Raw genomic sequence first — 15,784 nt, forward strand, 5'->3', positions numbered from 1 at the left:
GGGTGGGGGGGAGTTAAAAACTTAGCAACTTCTGTACTTACATGGAATATCTGTACTGTATGCCAAAATGGTCTCACTCACGTTTCTATGAAATCAAGCTGTTGATAAATATCTCTATATATTGATATATTAAATTTATAAAAACTGTCCAACATTTAGTGTTGTTACTTTATCGTGTGTCTTTGTGTGTTTCATCTGGAAACTGCATGTGTGTGTGTGTGTGTGTGTCTGGGGGGGATGACTGACAGACACAAATGAGACCATGGACCCCCATCTGATAACATTATTGCTTTTAGACATTTTATTACAGAAAGCGTTTGAAACCATGACCAAAATAGTCATACATTCTGTCACTGTGTTACTGATGGATGGAATTAGTTGGAATAAATTATTCCCCTTTTTGCTGAAGACCCCCAGGAACCCCCTCCAGGCCCCACTTTGAGAACCACTGATTTAGGGAATGCACAGTATATAGGCTACAGTTGGGTCCGTAAGTGGTCTCAGACTGTTGGACCTCACTGGAAACTGTAGTAGATTTACACTAATGTGTCCACATTTCAGTAGCTTTACATTCCAAGACAGTGTTTTGATTTGTCTCCATTTATTTAAATCATTCACCTACACATCTGACTGTCATTCAAGTAAATCAACACAATAAACAGAGGTAGCATTTGCTAAATGCTGAATTTGCGAAATTCAAGCAACACGAGAGTATTGCTGTAGAGCACAGACACATTGTGGTGACCCCCGCAGACTTCTGGATATACTTTATTTTGCAGAAAAATACGGCAAAGAGGGAAATCTAGTTAATACAAACTGTAGAGAATACAACACCCACAATCCTTAGACCAGTGGTAGATAAAAACTCGAGTCTGACCCACAGCCCTTTACTGAATGTCATCCCCTCTCTCTCTCTCTCTCTCTCTCTCTCTCTCTCTCTCTCTCTCTCTCTCTCTCTCTCTCTCTCTCTCTCTCCCTGACTTTCCTTACTCTCTCTCACTGTGACTATCACAATAAAGGAAAAAATGTCCAAGACAGTAAATACCAAACTATAATGAAAGACTATAAATAAGACTTTATCGCTTGTTTTCTGAAATATGTCAGCATGAGAAATAAAGTGGTAAATAGACATAATTGTTGTCACTACCCCAGTTAATAATTGTGGTCAGTTCAGCAGAGCACAGTTCACTCAGAGCAAGCTCAGCTGTTCTGCATTTGATACAATCAAAGATTACTTCACTTGCAGTTTGAGTTTTGATTCTAAAATACTGAATGTTATTGGATTTGAATTATAGTATACGACTAAGTGCTCACTAGTGACACTGAGGTGAATAATTTTTGGTGTGTGTGTCCCAAATAAACCTTCCAAACATCTGTTGTTTTGCTCAGACGATGGATAAAGATGACACCAGCAGCCTCCTTGTTTGTTTCCTTTTTGTCTTCAACATTCAGCTCTCCAAAGAACAAGACAAGTTACAGTAAAGTGAAGGAGAACCAGTAGTGAAGTGAAAGGGTAAAACGGACTGACAGAGCAAGCAGGAGAGAAAGTAACACGTTGTCTGGTTGCTGGAGAGTTGTCAAGTGTGACAGTTCATTGGGGGTTTGATGGATGAGCCGGCAGGGAGAGTTGGCTCAGGATATGGGCGCTCTCTGGCCTGCCCATTGTTCCAGGGCTGCTGTTGCTCTTCATTGAGGATTCAGCCCTGCCTGTGCCCTGCGCTGTCATCTCCCCAAGCATTACAGAAGTCAGGGCGGCTCAATGGTTTCGTTGAGGATTCATGATAACTGAAGAACTCGTGGTAGTTCAAGAAGTTTTGATGTTATGGGTTATGCTCTGTACTTTCTTTCTTTTTTTTTTTTACAGAAAAAGTGCATCGCACTCTGTGTTCATGGAGCTACTGTCAGTACAGGAATTTATATCTCCATAAAATGAGAATCCGTGCTAAATTAATGTACAGAGGAACTTCTGAAACCTTTGAAAATGCCTCTTCTACCATGAAAAACTGACACTGAAATCTGAAGTCACATTTATGTTTTAGTTTGCTGCAAGTGTTTCTAAGATTTTACAGAACTAATAGTTATTCTCTGTCAAAAAATGAATAATACAAAGTGCAGGATGTTTGCAGACCCTTAAAAATAATGAAATATTAATCCTGAAGTCATTAGTTCGTCTTGTATTTCAATCTATGATGTCATTTATGTTTAAAAGGAAAACAAAACATCTGCCAACTTGTTTGTGTGGATCACTCAACTAAACACTTGAACAGTCCTCAGAAGCTGTGCTCTCCATGACTAAATGAAAATAATAAAAAGAAGGGGAAAGCTGCACGGTCATTCAATCTTTTTAAGCTCCAGCTCCAGAAGGATGGATATTTGGGCACATTTCTTTCCTCAGGATAAAATGCAACAGTGCTATAGAGTCAAGGACAGGACAGGTGTTTCCAATCAGACATCTCAAGTAGAAATAGAAGCCACAGAGAGGCCGTTCAAAGATAAGAAAAGCCTCCAACAAGAACCAGCAAGCAATAGATGCTGTTAATAGTCTTTCTATGGCTTCTATTTCTATGTTCAGGATGATTGCCTGTAAAAATCTGAAAATGGAGAAGACCTGCTCTCAACACTATATGTGTCAGTCCAAAGATCATAGCTGTTATCCTGAGGAAGGCAGTGTGCAGAAATGTTGAGTTCTAAAATGAAATATATATAAGATAAAATAATAATTCAACTGTGTAATGAGTTTGCAGCTTTCCATTGTTTTCTCTAATGTCTGTGCTTCACCAGAATGGGTGTTTTCTGTCAGTTTTTCCTTTAAATAAAAATGATGAAACATCATTTGATCTTGCAAAACTGTTTCGGCATTTCTGGTTACAGGAAAAGAACTGTGACAATATTGAACAGAATACCTCTTTTTTTTTTTTTTCTTACTGCACCTAATGTAGCAGAGGTTATTATTCTATCAAGTTTCAGAGATGAGACCAATTCCAGCGATGGCCAGGAGTGTGGCAGTACACCCACAACAAACCACCAGTCCATCACAAATCCAACACATAGAATGACACGTTATGCCTCTGGGAAATCTAGAGTTTCATATCCATCCACCTGACCACGGCCGTGTTATTTGCACTGTGGGAAGAGAGCTGAAAGCTTTGAGGAAAGCAAACACAGGGAGAACATTCAGAATCTCCACGCCAACAACACCCCAACTGTGATCTAGTTTTCTGTAGAACCCTTCAAAGTCCCAGTAACAGGCGACTTTCCCCCCCCATTTATCTCTCACCAGCTTTTTTCCTCTCTTCTGCTAAATGGAGCTTATGTCGGACTCTATTAGTCAACATTTGAAGTTAGTGGGGCATCCAGGTGGCTGAGTGCAGAAAATCTCCCCTCTCTACCTGTCACTTCAAAAATTCATAAAATATTTGGGGAGCTGGGAACGACAACTCTACTTATGAAAATGATTTGGGAATAGCAGCGCTGACCTTAGAGTGCTCACCTCCTCCTCCTCCCCTGAGCAAAACTTCAGAAGAAAACTTAACAATTTTACCAACACAATTCAATTTGAATAGAGTGGAATACTTACAACCTTTCAGGTTGAACCACAATTATTTGAATCAAAATAACAGTAATAATGCTATTAATCAGTAGCATAATCAGTTTAAATGACAATATTGTTGTTTACCAACTTTCAAAATCACCCCAACCCCACACAAACACACACACACACACACACACACACACACACACACACACACACACACATACACAAACAAAACCCGCACTGTGCCCTCTTTCTATACCCCATACCAGTATACAATACGTATAATTATGCTGTTTTTGTAGTTAGAATGAAATGAAGACACAAAATTTGTGCCACAGGATGTCATTCAAATGTAACCTTGGAATATCACTGCCAGTTAAAGTTGCTCTAATGAATATGTCCCTATTAAGAAAGGGTGAAATACCTGTGTGAAAGTGGTCATTTACAGTGATGAACCTAAAGAATCATCACCTCCCCTCGGCTTCGCAAAGCGTTTCTGTGACTTTCAGCTCATTGTTTTGGTTTTTATGCCTCGCAACCAACTTCACTGTTTACTTTGCTGCTCTCATCAGTATCGTTGCAGCAGCAACAGGAAGCTGTTTTCAGTGAAAAACACACTCCAGCTGCACATCACATACTTTCTACCAAATGATTTAGCAGGTAAGAGCTTCCATTCTTCAGGTGTCCATGACTCTAAATGAATGCTTACGTTGCACTAAGTCTGCTGAACACAACCCTAGACGATTCAAGATGATGATGTCAAACCACTTCACCTCAGGGTGCAAATGCTTTCATTGACTATTGTCTTCTTTAGAATTTTTAACTCTCAACTCTTTTAACTTCTATGTATAATTGCAAATGAGGCTTGAATAAATAAATGAGAGAAAATGAGAGAAAATATGTAAATAAGCTACTGTTTGCTAACACTTTCCCCCTAATGATTAAAATTTCTGATAATATGTCACTGTTGTGTTGTACAATTCGTTGCACTGCACAGGTGTAAATGTAAGTTTGCCATTTTCCCTTTGTGATCACTCAGACACCTGCACTGAATCAACTTGTAGCCTGGTGTGGAACTGAGATGAAACTACCCAGGTTTCATGCTCTGCTGCCCCTGCTGGCTGGAGGTCCCCATCACAGTAATGTTATTGCCATCAAAACTGATATTGCCTCATACTGAATCATAAACAGGCTGCCAATCTGCTTGGCTCTTTTCAACCAAGAAAGATTTTGTTCTCAGGGGCACAGCACCTCCTGTAAAACACAGTGACATGAAGCAGAGTCTCTGCCTATGTTTGCTGTTGTAATTTCTTTTAATCGTTCTCCATTATAGTCTTGTCTCTTTCCCTTCTCCATTATTTCTTCTTCTCTCTCATTACCTCCATCTATGCCTTTGTGTCTGTGTGGCGTCTGAAAGCTCTGCAGAGGACATACAGGTTTATGGCGCTCCTCTGTGTGAACAATTTGACAAAATTAACAGCTGAAATGTTTCACAACCTTTGCAATAAAACTTGATTGTAAAAGGCAAATTAACATTCAGTCTCCCTTTTAAGTTCTTTCCATTTGCATCAGCTGTTTCCCTCTGTTTTATCCCCCCCCACAGCATTTCCCCTCACTCCTGTCTTTCACTCCCTGTCTCTCTTGGTCCATTTAATTTTACCTCTATCAGCAGTTTTGCTCTTCCCTTTGTAAGACTTTCCCTCTGTGGCACCATTTTGTTGCAGTGATAAGGTGTTTTGACTTTGTGAAAGGAGCGGTTAATATGCCGCATCTGGCCTCATAAAGTTATTGCAATAAAGTCTCTTTCTGTTTAAAAATGCAGTGAGCACATGGCCACTCCTCTGCCTCTTTCTCTCCCTCTGCCTCCCTCCTTCCTCTGCCTCATGGATGACAGTTCCTATTATCTCTTGGATAATAAGTTGCACAGATTAGCCATGGGGGCAGACAGGGGAGCAGGGATATGGCACACTTTGCGTGTGTTTATGTGTGTTTGTTTGTGTGCGTGCCTCTCTGTGTTTGTCCGTGCGTACGTTTCTGCATTTGTGTATATCTGCTTATATTCATGGATTTCTATTTAGCAGTGTGTGTGCAGCTATTAATATTTGCCTGTCTGTATTTGTGTGTCTGTTTGTCTGAGTGTGCCTCTCTTTGTCTGTATTCATGGATCTTTCCAGCTGTGTGTGTCTGTGTGTCTCAGTGCACTTGTCTGTCTGTATTTGTGCCTGTCTGCCTAGTTGCATGCCAGCAAGCGTGTTTGTGTCTGAATATGTGTGTGAGACTGTGCCTGCAGTGGAACACACTAGAGGAGGAGTTGATGGGCTAAGTGCCATTACCAGATAATTACAGCTAAAAGTCTCCATGCTAACGAGGACGGCTCATCATCATGGTGCTGGCAGACAGAGAGGCCACAAAAAAAAAAAAAAAAAAAAAAAATTTACAATTCAGATTAGGACCACTTGTGTGTTTAGTGTGTGTGTATTCTATATTCCTCTCCTGCTCTGTTCCCTCTCAGTCTTTCTCTTTGTCCATACATGTGTGTGGTTAGTACTTGTATGATGAGGGGATTACTGCTAAGCACAAAGATTCACATTTACAATAAGAAACTAGGCTCTTAGTGTGTGTGTGTGTGTGTGTGTGTGTGTGTGTGTGTGAGTCTGTGTGTGTTTGCATGTGTGAGGGTGCTCACACACAAATATGAATACTGTATATCAGTGTAATTGGCTGGCACAGGAGCCCAGTGTGGGTTGAGTTTGAGGGCATCCATACACTACACACTGTAATAGGCTCAATCTTCACTCCCTGTGATGGGCTTACTCCCCCCCTAAATGGTGTCAGTCCAGGCACACAGGCAATCAGCAACATGAACATAAATGTGTAACATGCAATTATACAAAAACATCAAAGCAAATGTTTCCCCCTTTTGTGCTGCAGATATTATCTTGCATATTTGTGAGAAATGAATTTAATTAAATTTCCTACCTGCTGGGACAGGTGAGGGTGTTTAGACCCTGATGTATCACCAATCTGATTTGCAACCAGCCTGGTAAGCCTTCATCTGTACCCTGTAAACCCCTGGCCTCCAAAGAGTCGTTGATTAGGAGAGAACATCATTTTTACTCATTATCCTCTCTCATGCAATTCTAGTGTATGGGAATACTATGAGTGTGAGTAGGGAAATTCAGAATTCCCTCACAATGTGTGTGTTTGTGCATGCACACGTTTATGTATGCGTATTAAAGCACCATGCAGTGTAGGCTACTGTGTGTATGTAATTACTGCAGCTGGAACAACTCACACATCATCCACTTCAGTTAAGAGCAAATCACTCTCCCCCTCTCACTTTGTGATTAACAGCCATCTGTTTCCTGTAAAAATGAATTTCCAGTCTGCTTCAATCAATCCGGTCATTCCAATAAAGTAAAGAATTGTAATAGCATCCCCTTAAAACATCAATAGACATTTTTTTATATTCGAATTACCCTGGAAAATACGGTAGCTGTTCCAGTGCAGTTCTGTTGGCTCACTCTCTCAGTGTGTGTTTTAAAGTAGCTATTTATAAGTTGTGCTATTGCTACATCACCAATTATAGCATTAATAACTGTTTACTTACCAGTCTAGAAGAAACATTGTAACTTCAGCATCAAATTTCATTCCTTTACTCACCAAGAGCAGCCTCCAGCAGTGGGAAGCAATGCCAATTATGCTTCTATTTCTCTCATCTCTTTTGTTCTACTGAAGTTAGCATGCTTACCAGATAGCTTCAATAGCATCTTGTCAATTTCTGATACCGAGTCACTGTAGCATCCAGGCTGCCCTGATAAAGTAGTGCTGCTCAGCAGGTGTATTACAAACTCTTGATTAATTGCAAATGCAAAAATGGCTGAAGCTCTTGGCAAGACTGGTAGGTGAACAGCTGATAACGCTAACATTAGCTATGTAGCAACAGCAAAACTACAAATAGCTAATTTAAACAAAGTGTCTTCCAGCTATACATGTTCACACTTTGCTATGAATAATAAAGAAACATAAAAGAAACAGAGTGTAGACCTTAGATGTTGCTCTTCCTTACAGCTGTGCTTTTTATGTCTGTTAAAGTTGTCTTAGAATGCCCCTTGACAGATTTAAGTCTTCTATATTCCCCTGAAGTTCTGATCTTCAGATCCATTCATATCTACCAAACCAACACTTAAAAGAGTACAAAACTACTTTCTTCATTAGCAGAGATGAGACAATCTTCGGTATTGCAGCCCCAGTGGTAATTTTGAGTGATATAAAAGCTTTATTTTTACATGAATATTTAGTCCTGTGTGACTTTAAAATCTTGACAAATCTGAGAAGGGTTTGATGGGCAAAGTGTGTGCGCAAATCAAGGAGCAAATTTACAAATCTACTAATTATTGAAATCAAAACTGATCAAAACTGAGTCCCCAATAAGCTCAGGCAACTACTTGAACAAAGGAAATACTTGAGAAAGAAGGACACAAAGTCTATTGATAGCAGGTGCTTCCATGCAGACGTAGTCCCTGATGAAATCAAACAGATAATGCGGCAAAATGATCAAAGTTATCTAATGATTGGCACACCTAATTGTCCATTATGTTGGTTGCTATGTTTTAAGTGGAGAAGTCAGTGCTGTATAGAGAGGACTGAATGATGGGGAATGACTTGACACAGTGTCCATTCTCATAGTGTACATTCAAGTGGAAACATTTGTCATTTGTGCCATCAAGATCGCCAGCTGATCCGAGTAAGCAGCCACATACCCATTTAAATATGAGAATAGTGTTTCCCTGATATATACAGTACAGTGCACTTAATGTGACTCTCTGGTGATATATCTAATGGATAAACCCCTCTCTTTTGGTAGCAAACTTCAATTAGACTAGTGCTGGAATGTAACAAAGTGCATTTATGCAAATGCTGCACTCAAAAATAATTTTGAGGTATTATTTAATTGTAATATTTTTACATTCATTCATTCATTCATTCATTCATTATTTGCTACTTAATACTTCTGTTCCACTACATTTCAGAGACAATGTTATGCTTATTCAACAACATTTATCAGCTATAGTTACTAGTAACCTGTTTACAACAATTTTACAACAAAACATACAAGCATCTTATAAAATGATGCATTGTTTTAGAATAAATTATCAAAAGGTATAGCCTGTAAAACATTTAAAATCAGCTCCATGTCCTTACTTTTGAATGCAGGATTGTCATTTGTAATGGAGTATTTTTATAATTTGATAGTACTATACTCACTCATAAGTACATGTTATGAACTCTTCTTCCTCCACTGATAAAGAGCTTATATTTTATCATTACTTTCTTGACCACACACTGACCACACTCCTGCTTAGGAAGGTCAGAGAAGATTCTCAATCATCCAAATTATGGTATACTGAGGCAAAGGCAACTCCAAAAGGCCGCCCATTCCCACCTTCACTCCAATGATTAATGATAACGGTTTTCACCTGACTGCCCTGTGGCCTTACCTCACGTGAGATGTTAAAATTCTCAGTGTGTGAACGCTGCTGCAGAGTGTAAATGCTTCTGACCTGCAGATTCAAGAAGCCTTTTGAATGAGTGGTGAAATTACTTAAAGAAATGTACAGCAAGTCTAGTTGCCTCTTACTTTGGGTTTCCAGATATTTAGGAAAGGAAGAGCTTCTGAGTTCTTATTGCACAGTAATACCACCATCTGCTGGTCACTGTTTTACATTACACCATATGATTGCATAAGTGCTAGGGCCCACACATGCACATTTAGGACACACATCAGCTTTGAGAAAGGGATTGATAAGATATACTCGTTTCTACAGTATGCGAAAATATTAGCAGGTGGTGTTTCAGAAGACTCACTATTAGGAATATATCAAACAGACAGTAGGATACGTTGGATTGCAGTTCAACGTAAAAAAAATCTGCATCAATTTCATTTTCGGATGAAGTGTTAATTAGTTCTTTATTTATTTTTGGATTAACTAAGGAACAAAGGTCAAATTGGCAGTCATTTGTGCATAGGGTCAATGACAATATTGGCTCTTCTTCTATTCTGTTCTTCTGTTACGCATTTATATCCCATTAATGCATCTTACTAACTCAGCATCTTCTCTCCTGTAGTTTGGGGCTTTCTCCTCTCTCTCTCTTTCTCTATGTCTCTCTCTCTCTCTCTCTCTCTCTCCCTCTCTCTCCTCCTGTCACTTTCTGCAGCTGTTTCTGCCCCTGGAGCTGTAGAGTCTAGATCTGTTATTAGAAGCTGCCTACCACCCCATGCTCAACACTCAAAGCTACAATTATTATTATTAGTTTTATTATTAGCTGCCCACCCAGAGCTTGGTTCTGCTCAAGGTTTCTACCTGTTAAGAGGGAGTTTTTCCTCACCACTGTCGCATGGTTAAATGGTCTATGTAAATAATATTATAAACAAGGGTGTAGGTTTGGTCTCATCATTGGTAGGGACGCAACAACCCCACCACCCCTCCAAAACAAAGAGATTGGCTTTTTAATGCCATCAACCAAACGGTTTGTTATATAAGATCTGGAATTACATTCAGGAATTCCAATACGCAAATATAATATATGTACCTGTGTTGAATTTCAATATATGAAATATATGTGCATTTGAAGTAAAATCATATACATATTTAAAGCATAGCATATTGTTTTAATGAAGTTACATTTTACTAGGAGTATTTCATATATGTTATTTATACTTATATCTTCATATATCCAGAGGATATATATGTCATAAAACTATATCATATCATAAGTGACACATATGATAACATCACTATTGATATAGGGACATATACATATATATATATATATATATATATATATATATATATATATATATATATATGTATATTAAAAGTCAAAGAATACTAAGGTATAAAGACATCATAGTATAGTAAAGCATAAAAGCGCATTATATAATAAGGTATAAAAAGTCATAAAAACGTAATTGTATAGTAGGACATGAAAAGTAATAAAAATATCATAGTATAATAGAGCAAAAAAACACATACAAACATCATAGTATAGTAAGGCATAAAAAGTCATGAAAAAGTCATAGTATAGCAAGGCATAAAAAAAACCATACAAACATCAAAGTATAGTAAGGCATAAAAAGTCATAAAAATGTCATATTATAGCATGGTATAAAAATGTCATAGTATGAAAAGGCATGAAAAGTCATAAAAATGTCATAGTATAGTAAGTCGTAAAAAGTCATAAAAATGTCATAGTATAGTAAGGCATAAAAACATCATAGTATAGTAAGGCATAAAAACGTCATAAAAATGTCATAGCATAGTAAGCCATAAAAATGTCATAGTATAGTAAGCCATAAATATATCATAGTATAGTAAGGCATAAAAACATCATAGTATAGTAAGGCATAAAAACATCATAGTATAGTAAGGCATAAGAAAGTCATAAAAACATCATAGTATAGTAAGCCATCAAAATGTCATAGTATAGTAAGGCATAAAAAATCATAAAAACGTCATAGTATAGTAAGGCATAAAAAGTCATAAAAATGTCATAGTATAGTAAGCCATCAAAATGTCATAATAAAGTAAGGCATAAAAAGTCATAAAAACGTCATAGTATAGTGCGGCATGAAAAGAAATAAAGAACTCGTCATATAGTAAGCCGTGAAATGGCATAAAAACGTCATAAAAAAGTCATAGTATAGTAAGACATGAAAAGTAATTTAAAGATCATACTATAGTAAGGCATAAAAAAGTCATAAAAACGTCATAGTATAGTAAGGCATAAAAAAACATAAAAATGTCATAGTAAAGTAAGGCATAAAAAATCATAAAAAAGTCATAGTATAGTAAGCCATCAAAATGTCATAGTATAATACGGCATAAAAAGTCATAAAAATGTCATAGTATAGTAAGGCATAAAAACGTCATAGTAGAGTAAGGCATAAAAAGTAATAAAAACGTCATAGTATAGTAAGGCAAAAAAAGGTCATTGTATAGTAAGCCATCAATATGTCATAGAATAGTAGGGCATGAAAAGATATAAAAAGTCGTAATATAGTAAGCCGTAAAATGACATAAAGACGTCGTAAAAAAGTCATAGTATAATAAAGCATGAAAAAGAATTAAAAGGTCATTGTTTATTAAGCCATAAAACATAATAAAAACATAATAAAAAAAGCATTGTATAATAAGGCATAAAAAGTCATAAAAATGTTACAGTATAGTGAGCCATAAAAATATCATAGTATAGTAAGGCATAAAAACATCATAGTATAGTATGGCATAAAAATATCATAGTATAGTAAGGCATAAAAAGTCATAAAAACGTCATAGTATAGTAAGCCATCAAAATGTCATAGTAAAGTAAGGCATAAAAAATCATCAAAACGTCATAGTATATTATAGCATAAAAAAGTGATAAAAACAACATAGTATGGTAAGGCATAAAAAGTCATAAAAACGTCATAGTATATTAAGGCATGAATAGTCATGAAAAAGTCATAGTACAGTAAGCCATCAAAATGTCATACTAAAGTAAGGCATAAAATGGTATAAAAATGTCATATTATAGCATGACATAAAAACGTCATAGTATAGTAACCCATCAATATGAGATAGTATAGTATGGCATAAAACGTCATGAAAATGTCATATTATAGCATGGCATAAAAATATCATAGTAAAGTAAGGCATAAAAAATCATAAAAACGTCATAGTATAGTATGCCAAAAAAAAGTCATAAAAACGTCATAGTATGGTAAGCCATCAAAACGTTATAGTATAGTATGGCATAAAAAATCATAAAAACGTCATAATACAGTAAGCCATCAAACGTCATAGTATAGTAAGCCATCAATATGTCATAGTATAGTAAGGCATAATAAGTCATAGTATAGTAAGCCATCAATATTTCATAGTATAGTAAGGCATAAAAAGTCATAAAAATGTAATATTATACCATGGCATAAAAACGTCATTGTATAATAAGTCATAAAAATATCATGCTATAGTAAGGCATAAAACGGTATAAAAAAGTCATATTATAGCATGACAAAAAAAACCTAATAGTATAGTAAGACATAAAAAGTCATGAAAACGTCACAGTATAGTAAGGCTTAAAAAGTCATAAAAATGTCATAGTATAGTAAGCCATAAAAATGTCATAGTATAGTAAGCGATAAAAACATCATAGTATAGTATGGCATAAAAACGTGATAAAAATGTCGTAGTATAGTAAGCCATCAAAACATCATAGCATAATATGGCATAAAAGGTCATAAAAACGTCAAAGTATAGTAAGGCCATAAAAATATCATAGTATAGTAAGGTATAAAAACATCATAGAAAAAGTCATAAAAATGTCATAGTATAGTATGGCATAAAAAATCATAAAAAAACGTCATAGTATAACATGGCATGAAAAAGTCATAAAAATGTCATAGTATAGTATGGCATAAAAAGTCATAAAAACGTCATAGTATAGCAAGCCATCAATATGTCATAGTATAGTAAGTCATAAAAAATCATAAAAACGTCATAGCATAGTATTGCATAAAAAGTCATAAGAACGTCATAGTATAGTAAACCATCAAAACGTCGTAGTATAGTTAGCCATCAAAACGTTATAGTGTAGTATGGCATAAAAAGTCATAAAAACGTCATAGTATAGTATGGCATGAAAAGCCATAAAAATGTCAAAGTAAAGTAAGGCATAAAAAATCATAAAAACGTCATACTATAGTATGGCATAAAAAAGTCATATTAACGTCATAGTATAGTAAGGCATAAAAAGTCATAGTATTGTAAGCCATAAACATATAATAGTATAGTAAGGCATAAAAACATCATAGTATAGTATGGCATAAAAAGTCATAAAAACGTCGTAGTATAGTAAGCCATAAAAATGTCATAGTATAGTAAGGCATAAAAAGTCATAAAAATGTCATAGTATAGTAAGCCATAAAAGTATAATAGCATAGTAAGGCATAAAAAAGTCATATTAGAGTAAGGCATAAAAAGTCATAAAAACGTCATAGTAAAGTAAGGCATAAAAACGTCATAAAAACGTCATAGTATAGTAAGGCATAAAAAGTCATAAAAATGTCATAGTATAGTAAGGCATAAAAAGTCTTAAAAACGTCATAGCATAGTAAACCATCAATATGTCATAGTATAGTATGGCATTAAAAGTCATAAAAACGTCATAGTAATGTATGGCATAAAAAGTCATAAAAACATCATAGTATTGTAAGCCATAAGAATATAATAGTATAGTAAGGCATAAAAGGTCATAAAAACGTCATAGTATAGTAAGGCCATAAAAATATCATAGTATAGTAAGGTATAAAAACATCATAGTATAGTAAGCCATCAAAAAATCATAAAAACGTCATAGTATAGTAAACCATCAAAACGTCATAGTATAGTATGGCATAAAAAGTCATAAAAACGTCATAGTATAGTATGGCATGAAAAGCCATAAAAATGTCAAAGTAAAGTAAGGCATAAAAAATCATAAAAACGTCATACTATAGTATGGCATAAAAAAGTCATATTAACGTCATAGTATAGTAAGGCATAAAAAGTCATAGTATTGTAAGCCATAAACATATAATAGTATAGTAAGGCATAAAAACATCATAGTATAGTATGGCATAAAAAGTCATAAAAATGTCGTAGTATAGTAAGCCATAAAAATGTCATAGTATAGTAAGGCATAAAAAGTCATAAAAATGTCATAGTATAGTAAGCCATAAAAGTATAATAGCATAGTAAGGCATAAAAAAGTCATATTAGAGTAAGGCATAAAAAGTCATAAAAACGTCATAGTAAAGTAAGGCATAAAAACGTCTTAAAAACGTCATAGCATAGTAAACCATCAATATGTCATAGTATAGTATGGCATTAAAAGTCATAAAAACGTCATAGTAATGTATGGCATAAAAAGTCATAAAAACATCATAGTATTGTAAGCCATAAGAATATAATAGTATAGTAAGGCATAAAAGGTCATAAAAACGTCATAGTATAGTAAGGCCATAAAAATATCATAGTATAGTAAGGTATAAAAACATCATAGTATAGTAAGGCATAAAAAATCATCAAAACGTCATAGTATATTATAGCATAAAAAAGTGATAAAAACAACATAGTATGGTAAGGCATAAAAAGTCATAAAAACGTCATAGTATATTAAGGCATGAATAGTCATGAAAAAGTCATAGTACAGTAAGCCATCAAAATGTCATACTAAAGTAAGGCATAAAATGGTATAAAAATGTCATATTATAGCATGACATAAAAACGTCATAGTATAGTAACCCATCAATATGAGATAGTATAGTATGGCATAAAACGTCATAAAAATGTCATATTATAGCATGGCATAAAAATATCATAGTAAAGTAAGGCATAAAAAATCATAAAAACGTCATAGTATAGTATGCCAAAAAAAAGTCATAAAAACGTCATAGTATGGTAAGCCATCAAAACGTTACAGTATAGTATGGCATAAAAAATCATAAAAACGTCATAATACAGTAAGCCATCAAAACGTTATAGTATAGTATGGCATAAAAAGTCATAAAAACGTCATAGTATAGTATGGCATAAAAACATCATAGTATAGTAAGGCATAAAAACGTCATAAAAATGTCATAGCATAGTAAGCCATAAAAATATCATAGTGTAGTAAGGTATAAATACATCATAGTATAGTAAGGCATAAAAACATCATAGTATAGTAAGGCATAAAAACATCATAGTATAGTAAGGCATAAAAAGTTATGAAAACGTCATAGTATAGTAAGCCATCAATATGTCATAGTATAGTAAGGCATAAAAACATCAGAGTATAGTAAGGCATAAAAACGTCATAGTATAGTATGGCATAAGAAAGTCATAAAAACATCATAGTATAGTAAGCCATCAAAATGTCATAGTATAGTAAGGCATAAAAAATCATAAAAACGTCATAGTATAGTAAGGCATAAAAAGTCATAAAAATGTCATAGTATAGTAAGCCATCAAAATGTCATAATAAAGTGAGGAAGAAAATACACATCCTGTAATGTAAACTGGCTGGCACCTAGAAATAACCCTATACCTTCTGTCTACCTCTTCCCTCTTACATCACCAACGCTTCATTGTCTTAACAACATCTTACCTGTCCATATGTTGATTCAGTCTAGGGGCCCTGTCTGCCCTATCCATACATATGCTGATCTAGTCTAAGGGCCCTTCC

Source organism: Seriola lalandi, unplaced genomic scaffold (genome assembly GCF_002814215.2).
Source record: "Seriola lalandi dorsalis isolate HSWRI2012SDOR001 ecotype SW California unplaced genomic scaffold, Sedor1 jcf7180002054949, whole genome shotgun sequence".
Taxonomy (NCBI): Eukaryota; Metazoa; Chordata; class Actinopteri; order Carangiformes; family Carangidae; genus Seriola; species Seriola lalandi.